The 20,358-nt window shown below is 44.6% G+C and overlaps 2 long non-coding RNA genes and 1 pseudogene across 7 annotated transcripts; 1 reads left to right on the top strand and 2 right to left on the bottom strand.

Annotated features, from left to right (window-relative positions):
• Positions 1–2,240: 2,240 nt before the first annotated feature.
• On the bottom strand, positions 2,241–3,227 carry LOC112272395. The gene is made up of 2 exons (XR_002966129.1): positions 2,692–3,227; positions 2,241–2,579 (listed from the first exon to the last, which is right to left on the bottom strand). It is a non-coding gene; the product is annotated as an uncharacterized LOC112272395 (long non-coding RNA).
• A 5,932-nt stretch (positions 3,228–9,159) lies between these two features.
• LOC104584485 lies at positions 9,160–16,725 on the top strand. Of its 6 annotated transcripts, none has more exons than XR_001407928.2 (6): positions 9,160–9,548; positions 9,631–9,835; positions 10,324–10,473; positions 10,757–11,464; positions 11,600–11,929; positions 16,415–16,725. It is a non-coding gene; the product is annotated as an uncharacterized LOC104584485 (long non-coding RNA). The 6 variants fall into 6 exon arrangements; XR_002966127.1 differs by having other exon boundaries at positions 9,163–9,548; positions 9,631–9,641; positions 9,705–9,835; positions 10,757–11,929; XR_001407929.2 differs by having other exon boundaries at positions 9,163–9,548; positions 10,757–10,911; positions 11,348–11,929.
• On the bottom strand, positions 12,252–16,087 carry LOC100846946 (annotated as a pseudogene).
• Positions 16,726–20,358: the final 3,633 nt, after the last annotated feature.

Here is a 20,358-nt window from a genome sequence, read left to right as displayed (position 1 = left end):
GCGCCCCCTCCGAGTGTGAACACATATCCACTCGTGGCATTTAGTTCATCAACATCAGATATCCAGTTTGAATCAATATAACGCTCAAGTACCTTGGGGTACGCAGTATAGTGTATACCATAGCTCATTGTGCCCTTTAGATAGCGCATGACCCTCTCGAGTGCACTCCAATGATCATCTCCCGGATTCTTATTGAACCGACTCAGTTTGCTCATAGCAAAATAGATGTCAGGTCTAGTTGCGCTAGCCAAATACATGAGCGAACCAATAATCTGAGAATATCTCAGTTGGTCTCTTCCAATTCTGTGATTCTTTCGAAGCAGAACGCTTGGATCATAAGGAGTTGGAGAAGGTTTACAATCAGCATAACCAAAACGACTCAAGATCTTCTCCACATATTGAGATTGCAACAAAGTGATCTCACCATTGTCGCCTCTCACGAGCTTGATGTTCAGAATAACATCAGGTACACCAAGGTCTTTCATGTCAAAGCACTTCGACAAGAAAGTCTTAACCTCTTCAATCACTTTGAGGTTAGTCCCAAATATTAGTATGTCATCCACATACAAACAAAGTATAACTCGCTCACCCCCACCATGGCGGTAGTATACACATTTGTCAGCTTCGTTTACAACAAAGCCGGCAGATGTTAAAGTTTTGTAAAACTTCTCATGCCATTGCTTACGAGCTTGTTTCAAGCCATATAGAGACTTTAATAACTTACACACTATGCCTTCATGATCCTTTATTACAAATCCATCTGGCTGGTTCATGTAAATTTTCTCGTCCAACTCTCCATTCAGGAAAGCTGTCTTAATGTCCATTTGATGGACGATCAGACCATATGAGGCAGCCAATGATAGTAACACTCTGATTGTGGTCAATCAAGCTACAGGTGAGAAAGCTGTATTTCTAGGTAAAACCCTTGGCCACAAGCCGCGCCTTGTACTTCTCAATAGTACCATCAGGCCTAAGCTTTTTCTTGAATATCCACTTGCATCCTACATGTTTGCACCCGTACGGAGTCAACGACCTCCCAAGTACCATTAGCCATGATAGAATCCATCTCACTACGAATGGCTTCCTTCCAATAGTCTGCATCCGGAGATGCAAATGTCTCATTAATGGTTTTAGGGGTGTCATCCACAAGGTACACAATGAAATCATCACCAAAGGATTTAGCAATCATTTGTCGCTTACCCCTAATAGGGGCTTCATTGTCATACTCCTCAGGAATCTCATCAAGTGTTTGTTCAAGATTTTCCACTGGGATGGCGGGTTCAGGAGCTACACCATGATTCTGATGTTCCTCTGAACTGACGGGTTCAGCAGGTACATCATGATCCTCTCTAGATGTGCTATGCGTATCTCTCATGGGAAATATGTCCTCAAAGAATGTAACATCTCTGGACTCCATAATTGTACCTACGCTCATGTCAGGTACTCCAGAATTTACAACCAAGAATCTATAGCCAACACTCCGAAGTGCGTAGCCAAGAAAGACACAATCAACGGTTTTTTGTACAAGCTTACGTTTCTTGGTAATTGGGACATTGACTTTCGCCAAACAACCCCAAGTGCGTAAGTAAGAAAGTGTGAGTCTCTTCTTTCCCATGGCTCGTATGGGGTGACTTCTTTATCTTTTATGGGAACACGATGTAGGACATGACACGAAGTCAATAGCGCCTCCCCCACCATGCCTTGGATAAACCAACAGTGTCTAACATGGCGTTAACCAAGTCAGTCAGTGTGCGGTTTTTCCTCTTAGCAACTCCGTTTGACTGGGGCGAATAGGGAGGCGTCCTCTCATGGACGATGCCATGTTCCTCACAAAATGAATTAAACTCACCGGAGAAATATTCTCCACCGCGGTCAGACCGCAACTGTTTAATTTTCTTCTCAAGTTGATTCTCGACTTCAGTTTTATAGATCTTAAAATAATGCAATGCTTCATCCTTTGATTTTAATAAATACACATAACAGAATCTAGTCGCATCATCAATGAAAGTCATAAAGTAACGCTTTCCACCTTTGGTTAATACACCGTTCATCTCACAAAGATCAGAATGTATGAGCTCTAACGGTGCTAGGTTCCTGTCCTCAGCAGCCTTGTGATTCTTGCGAGGCTGCTTCGCTTGCACACAAGCTTGGCACTTCGAACCTTTAGCCACAGTGATTTTAGGGATTAAACTCAGATTTGCTAATCGCGTCATGCAACCAAAATTAATGTGAAAAAGTCGTGAATGCCAAACATTAGACTCATTATTAATAGAATTGACGCTGTCCACGACCTTATTACCAAAATATGAAAGGGATAAGCGAAACAAGCCTCCACACTCATAACCTTTACCAATAAATTGTCCATACATAGACACAATAACTTTATTGGACTCAAACACTAACTTAAATCCGTCTTTGCAAAGGAGGGATCCACTAACAGGATTCTTCTGAATGGAGGGCACATGGTGCACATTCCTCAACTGCACAATCTTTCCCAAAGTAAACTTCAGATCCACCGTGCCAACACCATGAACAGAAGCATGGGCGCCGTTCCCCATCGTCATTGAGGAGCTGATGGCCTGATATGAAGAAAACAAGGAAATATCAGCACACACATGAATAGTTGCACCTGTATCGACCCACCAACAGGGGGACTGACATACAGAAAATACAGTAAATAAATTACCATACCCGCCTGCATCTTCTTTGTTGCCAATGGTCAAATTAGCAAACTTTTGCCGAATCTGTTCTCCTTTGCGCTCCTTGCAGTTACTCGCCCAGTGGCCAAGTCCTCCGCACACAAAGCAAGGATCCTTGTCCTTGTTGCCTCATTTCTTCTTTTTCTTGAAAGTTGTAGTGTTATTTGGACTAGCATTGTTGAATGCTTTTCCCTTTCCCTTGTTGTTACTGTTGTTGTGGTTGTTCCTCTGAACCATGTTGGCAGTGGACGTACCCTCTTGTGTGTTGCCTTTGGGGCCAGCATCTTTTGCTCTCGCCTTCTCCTCAACATCAAGAGTCCCAATCAGGTTCTCCACAGAGATTTCTTGTCTCTTGTGTTTTAGAGAAGTAGCAAAGTTCCTCTACGAGGGAGGAAACTTGGCGATGATGCCCCCGGCGACAAACTTGTCGGGTAGTGGACACTTGAATTGCTCAAATTCCTTAGCCATAGTCAGTAACTCATGAACTTGTTCCACTACAGATCGGTTTGCAACCATCTTATAGTCAAAGAACTGCTCCATGACGTACAGCTCACTGCCAGCATCAGATGCGCCAAACTTAGCATCGAGCGCATCCCACAACTATTTGGCATCCTGATAGTGCAGATAAGCATCAACGAGCTTATCTCCTAACACACTACAGATCGCACCGACGACTACAACACATGGCTCAACACACAGATCGTTACGCGGCATGGCCAAAGACCAGCGTTGTTCTCGCAGCGAGTCAAATCGGACAACCTGACGAAGTCAAATAAAAGAAGACGAAGTCATCCGAAAGAAGGAAAGTCGGGGAGTCAACAACACAAGAAGGAGATGAGCGAAGAGAAGAAAAGCTTGGTCTATAACACCTATAGAACCACCAGCTAGAAGAGAAAGTAGAAGGTCTTCATCTGTCTTGAAGCAAAAGAAGAGACGAGGAAGCCACCACCTGAGGTACTACGGAAAACCCACGAGATACTTAGTTTGCAAAACTTAGGCGAGAGGGAACTTTTCGGAAAACAAGAAGGGTGGGTGGGTGGTAAAGAAGAAAAATAGAGCCTATTTTCACGTTTTCAAATAGTTTAGAGAAACAAAATAGATTTCTAGACTCAACTTCGACCAAAAGAAGCCAGGGAATCCTAGAGTCAGTTTAGCTCTGAACCAAGTTGTAAGACCCCGGGACCGGAATTATACAATTTAGCCCCAAATTGCTACCTTTGCACAATTCAAGCCTCAGGTTCTTAACCTACAATAAGCACCTCAATACATACACGCATTAATGTGCTCATCGCAGGATTTTTCAACATGAATATCATTATCAAAACTCTACAAAAGAGAGTAATTACAAAGCTCATCCAAGGAGCAGAATAACAAATGTTACAAAGAGAGGACACATGTCCCAACATTACATCATTACATCAGCGGAAGTCGAATTATACCCGAGTACTGACAAGAATACAGCATGGCCTGAAGAGGCTGTAAGCTGGAAGGAAACCCGCCACGAGTCTCAGAACCCTGATCTGGATCTCCTGGTTAAACATCGAATCCAACGTCGTGCTCCACGAAGAAGCTAGCGGCTCACCTGCTCTGCTGGAACCTCTGGAGAAAACAACGTTGCAAAGCAACTGAGTACAAAGTACTCGCAAGACTTACGGGGAGAACTAAACTAAATATGTAACAAGTCTCAAAGGATGGATAAATATGGTGGGGTTATGCAGCAGCAATATATCTGGAGGGACATACTAATGACAACGTCTAATGAGAGGAAGAGAAGCGTCTACCAAGGTGTAAGGTGATTAACCTATTTACTAAACACCAAACAACATAATCCTCATATCACCCCCTCAACACCCTGTGAGGAAGCAGTTTTAAGCATATCCATGATTAAGGCTAATTACTACTCAAGTTGTTGAGATTAAGTTGGTGAAAGTTCTCTATGATCAAGTAATGACCAACCAAGTCGTCCATAACCGCGGACACGGCTTTCCGAAAGATTTATCCCTGTAGGGTGTGCTAATTTACCCGTACACGTTCGACCAACCCATGAATACCAAGCGTGCTCACACTCAAATGTGCGCTGGCTAGATTGAGCGACACGATGTTTCCAAGTTCCACAACTAATCCAGGGGGACCACCCAACTGAGTCTATCCAAAACGAGAGCCCGGCCGAAGCATCATACGGACTCAAGAGTTGCGTGGACAACTGGTAGTGGTTCAGGGCCCGCAGGATGACCACTCCAGACTAGTGCCGCAGTCCTATATGAATGCAAAGTCACCAACAAGTCTCCACAAATCTCTGTGTGCATGCAATGCAAATGCCAAATGGAACGCCCGAACTATGTGGCCCCTGGAAGAGCTGAGGATCAAGTACTAAGTCGAGGGGGAAGCCATATCTTCTCCAACGAGCGGTTAGCGCGAAGTTTCTTGGATCGGCGAAAACGAGAACTCAGTCCTTAGGTCAGCGCAAATGGAACAAATCACCAATGCGTTAGAGCACGGCCTCCCATCGTTGCCTTGTTACAGTTAAATATCATATCACAGTTTAATAATTGCAATTTAAATACAGGAAGTAGCATATGGATGTAGCAATTGTGGAACCCCAAAGTAAGGACACTAGACTAGCAGTCTAAGCATGACATCTAATGACCAACCAGGGCAATATCAAATATGTGACATGGTAATAGGATAAGGAACCAGACAACAGGCATTTGAATAGAGCTGACTAAAGCTATGCAACCTAGAGGCATCGTAACAAGACCGAGATCGTAACTTAATGCAAGATTGAGGGAGATGCAATAGGTATAAACAATATGGTCAAGGAATGGCCGCTTGCCTGGAGTATTCAATTGCCCGGAATTGAGCAAGAATCCTGGAAGAAGAACACAAGCGTAGTCGTCGTCGTAGGAATCGAAGACTAGCGGGGAAGAAGCAAATACACCACATAAAAGGAAAGTATAAGCACACAAGATACACATGGTAATTAATATGCGCATTCAAAGAATGATGCGTGACATCGGGATGATGCATGACATATTAAGGATTCCGAAAGTAAATCCGATATATCATTACCAAATTAAATGGAGTCCAAAAATGCTACACACATCTATACAACGCCATATGCAAGGAATAGAGTTTAATGGATTAACTACACACAACAATATTATAGTTGTATTACCATGCATGAGAATGACATGGATAGGTGCAACACATGATTTAACAAGAATGACACAAAGAACCGACTAGGTCGGGGCTGCACACACCAACGGCAACAAGGTACCTGCAACTATCGATACATACACAGCATCTCATACAACACATGAATAACATCGATCGCAACCTACGGGTCTACGCCGAAGAACGATGGCTTCACGGGACGATCGCACATTATACCTTGGACACGTGCGGTGTCGCGATGTAGAGGAAGTAGCCGACGTAGACGAAGTAGTCGTCGTAGGCGAGTAGACGATGTAGTCGTTCATCTGTCGTGGTCGTAGTTGTTCATGGCTCCGGCTCGGAGATTCTTCGGTCTTCACAACGCACAACAAAGACTTGGGCAGCGACACGGCGAAGCACTCGCGGAGCAGCGGTAACACGACAGCGAGCAGCGGCAACAGTAGCATAGCAGCAAGCACACGAAGGCGCTGACCAGCAGGGCCCACACATCAGGCAACAATTTCAGGAAAAAGAAAAGGAGCAAGGGCTATGGGCTTAGCTTCTGATGGACTTGGGCTTGCGGGCTGAGTCCGGGCCTTGCTGGGCTGGGCGTTGGCCGATTTGGGCCTAGGGCTGGAGGATCAGTCCGGCGGGGGAGAGCAACGGCAACGGAGACGACGAGTCGACGGAGTTGGGGAAGACGACGGGCGCGTGGGATCTCCGGTGGTCGAGGTGGCGCTCCGAGAGGCTATCCACATGCGCGCCAGCACGGGGGGGGGGGGGGGCTCGATTGGCGGCGTCGGCGGGTCGAATCCCGCGCTGGAGACACCCAGCGACGGCGAGGCGGCGGTGGTCGGAGACGAGGTCGACGCGGAAGCGCTCCGAGACGCGGGGCTTCGGGGCGAGGGCGGCAGGGCTTCATGAGGTCGGCGCGGTGCTAACGGACAGGGCGGTGGGGCGCGGTAGGGCGTGGTCGCGCGGATCAGCGATGGCCGGCGCACGGCCGGAGTCATGGAAGACCACCGCGGGCGGGGCGGTTCGGGCTGCGGGAGGGCGCTGAGGGGGTTCCTGGAAGTGGATCTCGAGCGAGGGAGGCGACGACGCTAGTTTGGTGAGCTCGCCGGAGCGAGAGCAGAAGGAGGCGGCTTCGGGCGGAAGGGCAACGAACAGAGAGGGAGGAAGCAGTGGGAGCTCGCAGGAGAGGAAGAAGGTTGGCGGCGGCCAGGAAAGAAAAGAGGGAGAAAGAAAAAGAGAGAAGGAAAAGGGGATTAAAAAGGTAGGGTTAGGGTTTGGCTCAGTGAGCTGGCTTTAGGCCCAACAAAAGCCTCAAACCAAAATACAGATTTTCCAAGATTAGTTTTCACAATAAAAATAAGAGACGAGGGAGGTCTAATTAAACCCGGATTTATTTTGTCAAACCAAATTAGGTCTTCTACAAAAATAATTTTAGGTTTTAGCAAACACACGAAAAAGGCAAGCACATGAAACAACAGCTTTATGCAAATGAATATGGTTTCACGTGACATGATGCTAATGACATTGCAAAATATTGATGATGGCATGAGCATGATAACATGATGAAGATAAATAAATTACAAAGCAGTCCAAAAAAGACTTAAAAGGAAAAGGGTTGCTCTCGGACTGTTACAGCAGTCGCGTGAGAACGCTCACCAAAAACCTTATCGACCGTCTCTCAAAGGTCGGGGTTCCGGAGGCCTGCTCTCCCACTTCCTCATCCCACTGCATGAATAGGCTTTTGAGATTTTCTAGGAATTAATTTCAGATTGGATCTTGGGCCTAACCCAAAATTCCAACAGTGTCTCTGCATGTAGTAGTAGAAATTGCAACTGCTAGGTTCAAATAAGCTGTGTTGCGTTTGCTTGGGTTCGAAGCTGATGCGCCACATGAATAAAAAGATACGCAGATAGTAGATAATCCCTCCGTTCCTAAATACTTGTCGCTGTTTTAGTGCAAGTTTGCACTAAAACAACGACAAGTATTTAGGAACGGAGGGAGTAGTAATCAGGTTTCAGGGTTTTGGTAGGTCCTTTATGTCAGTTGAAAGGTGCTGCACTGTGTCGAAAGAAGAATTGATGAAGTAACAAGTTTGATCCATTTGATACGGAAGACTTCAAAATTTAGAATGATCTAAGATTATATGATGCTCTATTTTGTTAAACATCGAACATCATACTCCATCCGTTTCACAAGACAACTCGTATTTGTTTTTCTTATTTGTTTCACAATGCACCTCATTTTTTTCTTGGCATCCGCATCTGGCCAAAAAGTGCTCAAATCTATTTACTTTAATCCAATATGAATGGTCACGCAATAAAAACGAAAGTTGTTTTGATCCAAGTGCACAAATCTACGTAAAATGTTTTGTGAAACCTAGGAGTAAATAGCATCCAGCCGATATCTTCGCCATGATATTCTTCCAGCACATTTTTCTGTATTAATTTGTTCCCTGTCCTGTACATCAGCAGCATGGAATTTGAGAAAAATATATTTGTACTGCACTTTTGCAAAAAAAAAATAACAACTAGACGGTGATCAAGAAGCTAATCGAGGTATCTACTTGCATAGCTAACTTCTCCTCTACAACTATTTATATGGACAAACGAAGTAACAAGGCAAAAGGAGCCTATTGCGCCTGGGTCAATTAATGGACTAATTGGCTATTTGGGCTAGGGCGCTAGGCTAATTTATTGGATATGGAACCGGGGGTGCTTTCCCGCCCATGTCCCTCTAAAAAAAAGAATGGACTAATTGGTTATTTGGGGCAGGCTAATTTATCGGATAATCCTAATTAAAGACAACGGATAATCTGCAAAAAACATGTCGGATATTAGCCATGTTTCGATGATTAATATCCACATCTGCATTCGTATACCGTGGATTCCTGAAATTGCATGTTGCATCCTAAAAAACGGAGGTGGGCGCGGATCCAGAGCGGAGAATATCTAGTCTCTCTTGGGTCCACACCAATTTATAAATTTTACTCTTTTTTTTTCACAAAGAATGGCGCTCACGTTTTTGAAGGTCGAATTTTGACAAACGATTAGACCAATTGCATGTAAATTATATATTACAAATTTTATATCGTTGGAAAGGTTTTTGATATACGAATCCAATGATATAACTTCTGTAACACATAAACTTCAAATCATTAATCTAATTATTGGTCAAAATAAACTTTTAAAATGCGTACGTGTCGTTTTTCGTGAAATGGAGGGAGAGAAAAAACAACCCAAACGGCCCTAAAAAAAACCCAACCCAAACGGGCTGGTTACAGCCCGATCGGTGCCGGCCTTTCCGGCCGTGCCATTGTCTGGCCCAATTCGTGCCCGGGCCGTGTCGGGCCGGCCCGATGGCAGCCCTCCACCACGGACGCCGTTCACTCCTCCCTTTCCCGTAAATGCCTCTGTCACCGGCGAGGGGCTACTGATGTAGCCGCCGTCGCGCCGAGGTAGATCTATCCGTGTTGCCGGCGCTTGCCGTTCCACGCCGCGCTGCTGCCGTCCGTGAAAGTCCGACTGCCGCCGCGCGCCCTCCACCGGGCGAGCCCTCCGCCACCGACCTCGCTGCTGTCGTCCGCGAAAAATCGACCGCCCGCCGCGCGCCCCCCGCCTACGGCCGTCGCTCAGCCCTGCGCCGCCCGTCTCGGCCGACCTTCGACTAGCCGCCGTCTGCAAGGTGAGCATGTGTTTTTGATTGTTCGAACTCTGATTTGAGAGTAGTCATTTGTTAATTAATTTAATTATGTTCTCCTCCGTAGGGATTCTTCCTGTAAGCCCAGTTGTTTGTCAGATGCTTCCTCTATACCAATCTCACCTCCAGTGATGATGTCAGTTGACTGCAGAAGCAGAAATGTCATTTTCAAAGCAAGAAGAAGAAGTGGTTTCGTCTCCTAACAGAAGAGCTTCTGCATTGTCGGCAACATCGCCTGGTTCTGTGCGTATGCTTATGTGCAAATTTTCTGGGTAATATATGCTTATTCACACATTTGGTTATGTAGCAGCAAGCAATGAATCTGTCAATGGGTTTGATCTATCTGTCCATATATTACTGAAGCCATCTCTAATTTTTATTGTCATATGCTTATTTGCAAACTTTTTGGGTAATATGCTATTCACATATTTGGTTATGTGGCAGCAAGTAATAGATCTTACAGTGGGCTAGATCAATTATTCTGTGGATGTATTACTGAAGCCATCTTTAATTTATTGTTGGTCGCATTGCCAGCAGTATATCCCATCATCAACTCATGCAAACAAAACTAGCTTTTAGGGAAAGTTGTTCTTGTGTTGATCGTACAATTGATTTTTTATGGTTTCACAGTATCCATTATTTGTGCAAGTAGGTCCAATTTCTGTCCTGCTATTTTAATTTGCTATCGGAATTTGGATGATGATTTGATGTCAAGGATGTGACCGTGCGCCTCCGCAACGTGCTATTACATTTTCCACAGGTGGAAAGGAGGGAGAAGTAGTAAGCTAGAAGGTTCCAATCTTATTCCAATATATTACACCGAATGGAATACCTGAATTTCTAGTCCATAATAACCGATGATTAGCTGCAAGATATCTCCCAAAAATCCGTGGATGGCAACAGAGTATAGGTGAGCTAAAAATTGTATGATACGTAGCATTTTCCTCATGAGCTTTACCTTTCACGATTCGTCATTTTTTTCCTGGTCGTTTACTCTATTGTGTGCATGTCGTGTTTTTCACAAAATCTTGTTTCAGATCAACTAGGTGCAATATCAATTTAGAATCAAGTTCTTGGTTAATTTATTAGGTTATTAATTATCGTTGCATAAAAAGTTATGGTTCTGTTTTTGTTCCATGTTGATTTGGTGTTCTAGCAACAACAGTCGAAGCTAACCCATTATCTTGGAGCAGGAAAGCACCATATATTCTCCATAATTACAAGCACATGCTTACTTCTTCATGAAAAGCCAAAACAAGTACCAATTGATCCATGCCAATAATATGGACCATAACGGCTGCAGCTGAAGGATGGCTACCCTACCAGTCACCTGCCTTCTTGTTCATAGGTACACAGACATGCACACTCACTTTGCTTAAAGATGTGTTGGATGCAAAACCTTGTTGCATGTGAAATTATTCGTGTATGGTCTTTGTCATACCGGGAGGCGCTGATGCCGAAGGAGCTCACAGACCTATTGCTTGACGCATCAGTTTTTATATATCAGAGACAACTGCCCTTTTTTCTTCCTAAAACGCTGTCGACTTCATGCTCACCATGCTGGTAAACTGTGAGGCAGAGGCGCTGGTGACACTGGACCAGCGACGCTAGTTGAGCCGAGGTAGCAGAGCTCGCAGATTAGTTAGGATAATATGGTGCCGATGAAGGAGAGCTCTTCGGTGTGTAGATGAACTAAACCATCCAAAGATGCTGAAAAGAGAATTCAATATCCACTGACATGGAGCTTACTGATTTTACTAAAGATTGGCATGTATGTATTGCAGAATATTAAAAAAACAAAAACAGGATGCTCACCAGTTCACTGTTTACACGAAGCTGCTTAAAGCTAGCATCTACATGCATGTATGTCTCCTACGACATTACATGAAGTCATGAATAAGGTCTGTTCTATAGGAGCACAAGACTACAGCATTTTGGTCTCGAAGTAATTGTTTTACTTGATTTCATATACATGACATAATTTTGATTTACTTACTGGCACCTAAGTTTCTATGCATTTTGAAATGGTTACACAGAAGCGATGCGTCCTTGAGTTCATCTAGCTACTTTGTTGCGTTAAGCCTTCCTGCCAAATTAATTGGAACATATGGTAAAAGATAACCTCGGCTGGATACAATCATGAACTGTTGCACATTTCAGACCGAAGCATGTATGTCTCCCTAGCTTCCTGCATGTTCTCTTGTAGGTTATCAGGTGCAGTTTACTACGATATGAAGGAGCTGATGTTGGTGATAATCCGGCCAATGTGCAGAGGCAGAGCAGTGTGGACCACAGGGTTCCGTCCATCATTTGGCAGAGGCAACTAGAACTTGAACCTTCTTGCAGAGCACAAACTGGTGCATAAGGTAAGCAATCAGAATATCTTAAGAGTGTTGCTTGATTTATTTACGTCCTTCGATTTGTGTTTGCATGACAGAAAAACTGTAACTGGTTGGCTGTGTGGTGTGGTCGTGAGGATTGAACATGGAAATTAATCTTGGCAAAGGATAAATCCATTTTTGTGTGAAAACAATGCAGATTTTTATTTTAACTAGATAACTGGAGAAAAACTACAAATTTCATGCTTCTAACAGAGACTCATTGTTTTTGTATTTGGTTAAAAATCAGCTCGTACAGTTTAGAGTAAGATTGAGAGTTACATATATAGTCCAGAGCAAAGCCAACTTCTAAGCAATTTTTTTGGGGGGTGGTAACCCGCCCCATTTTTCATCTTTCATTTAATAGACGGGAAAACATCTAGACCAAATACATAACCATGATGCTCAGTGGCACACACACACATTTAGGACACATAACCATACACCCTTGAACCCATAACACAGCTTATCGTTACATTTTAGACATCCCAGCTGGCTGCAGAGAAAGAACCCACATTTGAATACAAACACATATAGGAGCATAATCAACTTCTTGGCACACAAGCAGAATAAAAGATCATAAAGCATATGTGAATGGATGAACCAATCCTGCTGAATTGATGGACCACCTTGTAAGCTTGAAATCAAGGTGCCGCAGATGCACTTGCCCGCTTGGCCTCAATACCACCATATTCCATTATGATCAATGAAGTTTGGATGTGCTTCTATGGCCTGTTTCACCTGTTCTGGTAGCCTGAGACCATCATTGAACACCATTTTGTTCAACTTGGGAAGGTTGTTGATTCCCGAGAGAGACTCTATCACGTCGATGAGCCAGACAATCTTTTCAAGCTTAGAAGCTTCTCCAGTCTCGAAGCTGATGTCGGTGATGCCACCCCCTTCAACAAGAAGATTCTTGAGATTTTGGAACCCATTGGTCTGGATTATAAGCTTGCCCTCAGTGTGTAACTTAACATGCCGGAGCATGAGGCCGCGTAGGTTGGGCAAATCTGCGAGGGATGCCATATCATCCTTGTCCAACAAGGTGTTATGAAGAGTTACCTTGGCAAGTTTGCGGCAGCCTCTAGCAAAGAATGGCAGAAGACGCCCATACATTGTGACTCCACTAATGCTCAGGCTTTCAAGAAGCTTGGGTCTGTTCTTACAATGTGCACTTATAGCGTCGGCGTCAGGAGGAGTAGCAACTGCCTCGCTGGCAGGCAGAGGCTTGATCTCGATTGACAGAGACACAAGGCACTCATTCAGATCATTGATCCCTTGGAGTAAGTTCTCAAGTTGAGCTTTCCAGTCATAAATGACCACACCAAACACCCTGAGCTGCCATAACTGGCCAATCTCTCTCAGCTCGGTAGCATGATGTTTTGATGCCTGTACATGGGACAACACTTCCAGGTCTGTCATTTTCTTCACCTTGTGAGGCATCTTGACAGTGGAAAGTATGACACCACCACCACCACCACCACCGGTGTCATCACTTTGACCAGCCAGCAGACGCTTCAGCTTCAACAACATGAGCTGTTTTATGGCTGAGGTGTTCATAGGAGTCTGCCGGATGTCCAACACCTCCAGCTGTTGGAGCCTGTTGATCTCCTTAGGAAGCTGAGTGACATCTGTGTTCCTTAGGCTCAGATACTTGAGCAGTATTAACAAGGTGCACACGTTCCTGAGACAGCGTTGGTTATCTCTCAGGGATACACAACCATCCAGATCCAGGACCTTGACGAGATTTAATTGAGATGATGCATTGGAAGGTTGCTTCAAGAAGTCGAGGATGTTGTCTGAGGGACGGAGCCGGATGTTGCTGAGAATGGAGAAGTGGCGAGCCAAGTCTCGGGACAGGCGTGTGTCCAGAATATGTTCTTTCCTGGCCATCTTGGTGATGAAGCTGTACACCAATGGATGCAACGTAATGCTCTTGACTTTCCCTCCATCATCAATGTCACTAGGACAGACAAGCCATAAGTCGGCAAGTACATCGAAACAACGCTCCGCCTGGCTTACTGAACTGGGCCAGTCTTGTCTAGTTATCAGTCCTTCTGCAACCCACCGACCTATTAATCTTGTCCGGTTTATCTTCTCGTCTTTGTGGAAGATTGCTAGATACAGCAAGCAGGTCTTGTAATCCCTATGCAAGTCGTTGTACGAGAACTTGATCATCTTGTACCCATTAGTTTCCACAGATCCTCCAAACACGAGGCTGTTGCTCAACTTGTCGAGTTCTTCTCTGCGCCTCGTTGGATTGGCAAACAGAGCATGGATAAACATCTTTATGCAGAACACACTATCCATCCTGCACTTCTCCAATATCTCATGAAAAATTGTGGCGGTGTACTTGTCGTCGTCATTGACACTCCGACTTGTTAGTTGAACCGCTGTATCGTGGTAGTATTCAATAGAAGAGTACACGATAGGCTCTGTCCCATAGCAAAACTCCTTGGTACTTTGCTTGTATTTTGTGGTAACTACCACTGCCATTGAACTGCAACCCAAATCTTGCAAGGCCCTTGCGGTCTCTTCCCATTTGTAGCCAGAGGCATTTTTTAGCACGACCAGTATCCTTTTACCCTTCACATGCTCTCTAACCCTCTCCGTGGTTTCTTGAATCAACAGATGCTCTTTGATCCTCTTCAGGACTTGTTTAATCCTCTCCCTGCAGTACTCCTCATCCTCACCTGGCGGGAGGGTCGATTCTTCCGCTGATTTATCTTGCTGATGAAGTGAGGTCACTGGCAGCAGCTCCGGCTGGATCTGCAGTTGAATCTTCAGCGTGATGTCTCTAATATTCTTCACGATATGATCCTCGCCCGGTTTATTTGTGGCTGCCTTCGCTGGTGTGGTGTCCTGCTTGGGAACCAGCTCTTGCAGGATGGCAACAAATTCGGGATGATGCTCCAGGACACCAATCGTGCATCAATCCCTTTCAGCTGCCGATTCCAGATATTTTTTCATCTTCTCCGCTGTGTCTTCAAGGATGGTCTTTTCCTGGGTTTGATCCTCGCCTGCAAGGACGGCGGCGTCCTGGAGCAGCACCCGCAAGATGTCGTGCAGTACCTCTATGGGTTCAACACGGCAATTTTTATTACCGGCTTTCTCCAGGTGCTCTTCAATCTTCTCGTCGATCTTTGAGATCTTCTCATCAATTTCTTCCTCGATCATGCTGATCGAGTCATGAACTTCTTCCCTGCCAAATTCCTCCGCCGATCCTCCATCCTCCAGAGCCTCCAGGATGTCACTAAGAAAACCCATGGGTTCTTTCCGGCAAAACTGGTCCCATAGAGAGAAGTTGTGGTCGAACTTTTCCGTAATGGAATCATGATTCAACGCTTCATCTATAATATCGTTCCCATTCTGGCTTGGAACGGACCATCCTTGTGTTGGTGTTCGAGCCACTTAATTAGCGTTTCGGTGCACTTGAAAAAAAGACGAGGCTCAGAGAAGGCTAGCTCTCTTCGTGGATCATCGTTGGTCGCCATGTAGTAGTCGTCTTCCAAGTCATAGTCTCCTTCAGCTACAACTCCAGCTGCAGCTTGAAGCGATACCTCTGTCGGCGACATCAGCAGCTTGTCGGAGTCTGCCGCCTTCGTAGGGACCTCGACGCCGTACCGTAGCCGTCGTTCGCCAACATCGCGCGCCCGGGCTTTGAGGTCGCGCAGCTGTGTCGCTGCGAGGTGCTGGGCCAGCGTCTTCTTCACGAACCAAGGCACCCACCAGAGGTAACCCAGCAGGACCCCTCTGGCGTGGTAGACAGCCGGATCACGGCGGCGCAGGTATATGTCGATGCAGTTGCTGCAGTCGTGAGCGAGGTCACGGACCTGCTTCATCCAAGTGCTCACCTGCTCGTCATGCTCCCCGCTGCGGGGAGTCTTCCTGGCGAGGTGCATCAGGAAGCTGTTCATGCTCTCCATCTCCTCCTTGATGAACTGCACGTCGCCAGCCACGCCGCCCAGCAGCTGAGCCTCGTCACTGATGACGCTCAACAGTGAGCGGACAGCGCCCCCGGCGAGCTCAGCCATCAAACGCAGCTGCTGGCTGGCTCGTGTCCCCTCTAGTGTAGGCGCTGGTTAAATTACTTGTGGACGATAAATGGCAGACAGGGCATATGTGGGTGTGTCCGTGTGTGTATGCAGTCGACGAGAAACATTAGGAATCTTTTAAGCTGTCAAAAAAAGAAAGAATTTTATGATGCGGTGAGTATCTGGACCCATAGAATTGATTCATGCTCACATGGTGGAGCATTATTCTTATTCGAGATTATCCCTCAATTATCGAGCTTGCACTGGGGATAGGGTTCCCTCGGACTTTGCTGAATTCCGGCAAATTTGCTCAAGGCCGAGACGCTGTAGGAGTACTCAGTTGAGCTGGTCGCTGCTGGCTGCAGTGTACTGGGCTTTGTGGCTAATTCGTACTAATGAGATGGTGTTTAATCATAATATTTGTTCAAATGCTATTCAGGTGCTTGAGGAGTTCAGGGGCGTTGGCGTTACTTACCACCTGGAAGATCCTTCTCCCTGAGAAGCGCAAGGCGGCCGCCCTGAAGATGATGTCGAAGATCCAACTTCTGCTTAGAGTGAGTGCGGTGGACAGAAAATAGGATTAGGAGTAGGTGCTAGTTCCTGTTTCGTTTGGTCATGTTCAGTAAATTGTTGTCGAAATATTACATGTATCTAGACGCTTTTTAAGAATAGGTATATCAATATTTGGACAAATTTGAGTTAAGAATTTAGAATCAAAGTGAGTACTTATTTGATGATTTCGGTTGAGGATGGTGGAACTGTTTGTATCTGGTAACCCCAGCAGAACTCGTTTGCTCTCTAATAAAGCAGGGCGAAAGCCTATTTTTCGAAAAGAAAAAAAAAATCCTCTGCTCCCCCTTCTCTGGTTGCCATGTTAGCAAATGCCAAGTCATTTTCTTCATCATCCTTCTATGAAAAATGCATTGAAATTTTAACGGTGGGCTAATAACAATATTTATAATTTTTCATAATTTTTCGGAATTACGTATCTCTCTGATCCATAAAAAGTGTCGTCCGCTTAATAGAAAATAGACGACACTTTTTATGAATCGGAGGGAGTAGAATATTTTCTCTTCAGTTTAAAATTGAGCTACAAACAAAATAAGTCATTTTCTACTCAACCCTTCCCTGAAATGAGCTGAGATTCAAATATTTGCTCAGGATAACATTTCTAATTTTCTGTAATTGTCTCAAAATTTCTAGAAACTTTATATATTTAGTTTTATATTTGTACCAGGAACAAAATGTCATTTTTTTTAAGGAAGTACGGGGGGCAAAACCCAGCATGCACTACATTTTTATTAAGAGTTGAAAGTTATGTACAAGAAAAGGAAAGGAATATTACAAAGGAGGCGAAAAAATTTCAATCCCGTAGCAGGGTGGGACAACATGACGGCCCAGTCCGTTAGAATATTACGTCGAGGGGTTGAGGAGCAGCGAGAAGCCCATATGTTAAGGTTGGAAGCAGTGCGCTGGATGGCGAGGTGAAGCCCTTTCATTTTCATGGCGAAAGACTAGAGTGTTTCTTCTTTTCTAAATATTCCACGGAATTGCGATCAGCACCGTCGATCTTACTTTTGTCGATGCAATGTTGCTCCCACAGATATGCTATATATAGAATCACATCCGGCAGGGTTGGGGTGAAGAGGTTGCAGAGGCGATTTGACCAGAGTGTAGGTAGCCATTGCCCCCAGAGGCCAGAGCGTAGGTAGGCATTGCCCGCAGCACCGATTTGACCAGAATTGCGCGACCACCGATGGATAACATCTTCCCTCTCCAACCTGCTAGGCGACGGTCCACCTTTGCCGGGATGGGATAGACAGCAGGGGCGCAGAGCCAGTTCGGCAGACGGCTGTACACCTTCGCCACGACTTAGCGTATTTTGAGTGCCAGTACTTGTTGAACAAAAAGTATATGATTTTTCCCCGTGTAAAACTCCACCACACGTATTTTGAGTGCCAGTACTTGTTGGATGATTGGGTTGCGGCGGATGCACTCAGAGGACCAAATTCTTTCTTTCATTAAAATCTGGGAAAAAACACAATCTATTGTGCTGTCAAATGTGCCTGACGAGATTAAGTGGTACATCGATAAAAGCGGGACGTACTCTGCCAAGTCTTCTTATGAATTCCATTTCTGGGCAAGGATTCAGCAGCCAGACCTTGAGAAAACTTGGACTGTTCAGGCGGAGGGGGAGATAAAATTCGTTCTGTGGCTTTTGGTTCCGAACAAACTTCGGACTGCGGATCGACTAAGAGCGAGGGCTTGGCCACACAATGACAAATGTCTTTTTTGTGATCAAACTATTGAAACGGTGAAGCACCTGTTCTTGAACTGTACTTCTGCAAAGGAGGTTTGGTGGCTTTTCTCTCATGTTTCTGATCGAGTGACTCAAGCTGCCAGCACACCAACAATTAAAAGCTGGTGGTCTAAATTGATAAGAGGCGCTAGAAACAATGCTTGTTCTAAGAAGGAGATAATTGTGGCCACTTATGTTGTCTGGAATCTATGGAAAGAGAGGAACAGAAGAACTTTTGAGGGAAAGAGAAGAACCTCAATCTCACTGAAAGATCAAATTAAAGATGACATTGTTGAGTTCGGTAGAGCTTTTGAGAGATAGCCGTAGTCCTTGTACAGCCGAGCTATGATGTTTTAGCATCGGTTCTTCCTTTTTCTTTTTAAGTCTGTAACTTAACTGTGTTTTTCCCTCTTCTTAATGCAAAGGCAGAACACCTGCCAGTTAAGGTTAAAAAAAAAAACTCCACCACACGTCAAAAATTATCCTTCGTTCGTCCGCCACTGAGCCTTCCCCGTCCACGACAGCACAGTAGGTGATCCGGGGCACTTCAAAATGCCCTGGAATGTAAGAAAATTGCCTCAAAAACATGACAGGGCACTTTAAATAGTGCTGCATTTACTCATGTAGTATGGCCTTTGAGCTAATGTTTTCACATCTGATGGCACACCAACTCCTTGATCAATCATATGTTGCACCTGTAGAGGCAAACATCAGCATGCCAATTTTATTTTCAGCATGGTTCATTATCACTTGATTACAAAACACTTACATGATCAACAAACCAGTTGTGGAAAGTATTTGATGAGCTAATTGTATAGCATGTTTGGACTAGCGTTTATTAGATGATAGTATACTAAGATGCTTTCTACAAAAAACAGAGAATTAATTACAATGTGAATGGTCATAATCATCTAAATTAATGGGTCTGCATGGTAGTAAACTTACTGGGCATAGTCATTGATTTTTGGGTAGTTAAAAAGCACACATCGCTGAGCTTGTGTCCATGATATGAAATCCAATTCAACAGTAGTAAAGGCTGAAGGAGGTTGACCAATCTTTCTCAAGTATGGCTGATTCTCATTTGGTTCAGGTCTATTCAATTTTGTATGACACCCAAGCAAATTTCTTGAACAATATGTCAGACTTTCATCAAAGGTGTACCCTTCTGCAACTGAACCCTCTGGATGGCTTGTTGTGCGGATCATTTTCTTCAACTTCCCTATGTACATCTCAACTGCCCACATGTCTCTACATTGAGCTGGACCAGCTATTCTAACCTCAGTTGCAAGAAGCAGAGTCAGGTGCACCATAATGTCAAAAAAGGCTGGTGGGAATATCTTTTCCAATTTGCAGAGTCAGGTGCAAGTATCTCTGCTTCTAACTTTTGGATCTCACTGGCATTGACAATTTTGGCACAGACTAAACTGAAATATCTGCAGAGCTGGATCAGAGGGACAGAAACACTTTCAGGCAACGTTCTACTCAAAGCTAATGGCAGCAAATCTTGCATTATTATATGGCAGTCATGTGTTTTCAACCCAACTAATCTCTTCTCATCAAGACGAACTTTGTTGAAGAGATTGGAAGCATAACCATCAGGAAACCTTGCATTTTTAATCACTTCGCAAAACAGTTTTTTCTGTTCACCACTCATGTAATACAAAGCTTTAGGCAAGGGCTTCTTACAATCAGTTTCATCTGCATGTAGATGTTCTCTTATTCTCAATCTCTTGAGGTCAAGCCTCGCATTCAAATTATCTTTTGACTTCTTGTCAATGTCAAGAAGGGTGCACACTATGTTGTCAAACACATTTTTCTGAATATGCATGGGATCTAAATTATGGCGTACTAATAGTGTTTCCCAATATGGCAATTGAAAGAAACAACTTCTTTTTCTGAATGTTGCAGAAACACTGTGATCTTCAATTTCTTCGACAACCTCTTCCGCCTCTCCCTCAACCTTCCTTTTCCTTTTTCTGTTTGTTCTCTTAGGCTTCTGTAACTTTCCATATGTTGTTTGTATCCCTTCGGTCAAGTCAGATATTTCTTTCGCTGAAAGTTGTACTGGAGGTTCTCTAGGGTCC

This window comes from Brachypodium distachyon, chromosome 4 (genome assembly GCF_000005505.3).
Source record: "Brachypodium distachyon strain Bd21 chromosome 4, Brachypodium_distachyon_v3.0, whole genome shotgun sequence".
Taxonomy (NCBI): domain Eukaryota; kingdom Viridiplantae; phylum Streptophyta; class Magnoliopsida; order Poales; family Poaceae; genus Brachypodium; species Brachypodium distachyon.
Note: the sequence above shows the minus strand (reverse complement) of the source record. Positions and strands in the feature narration are given on the sequence as shown.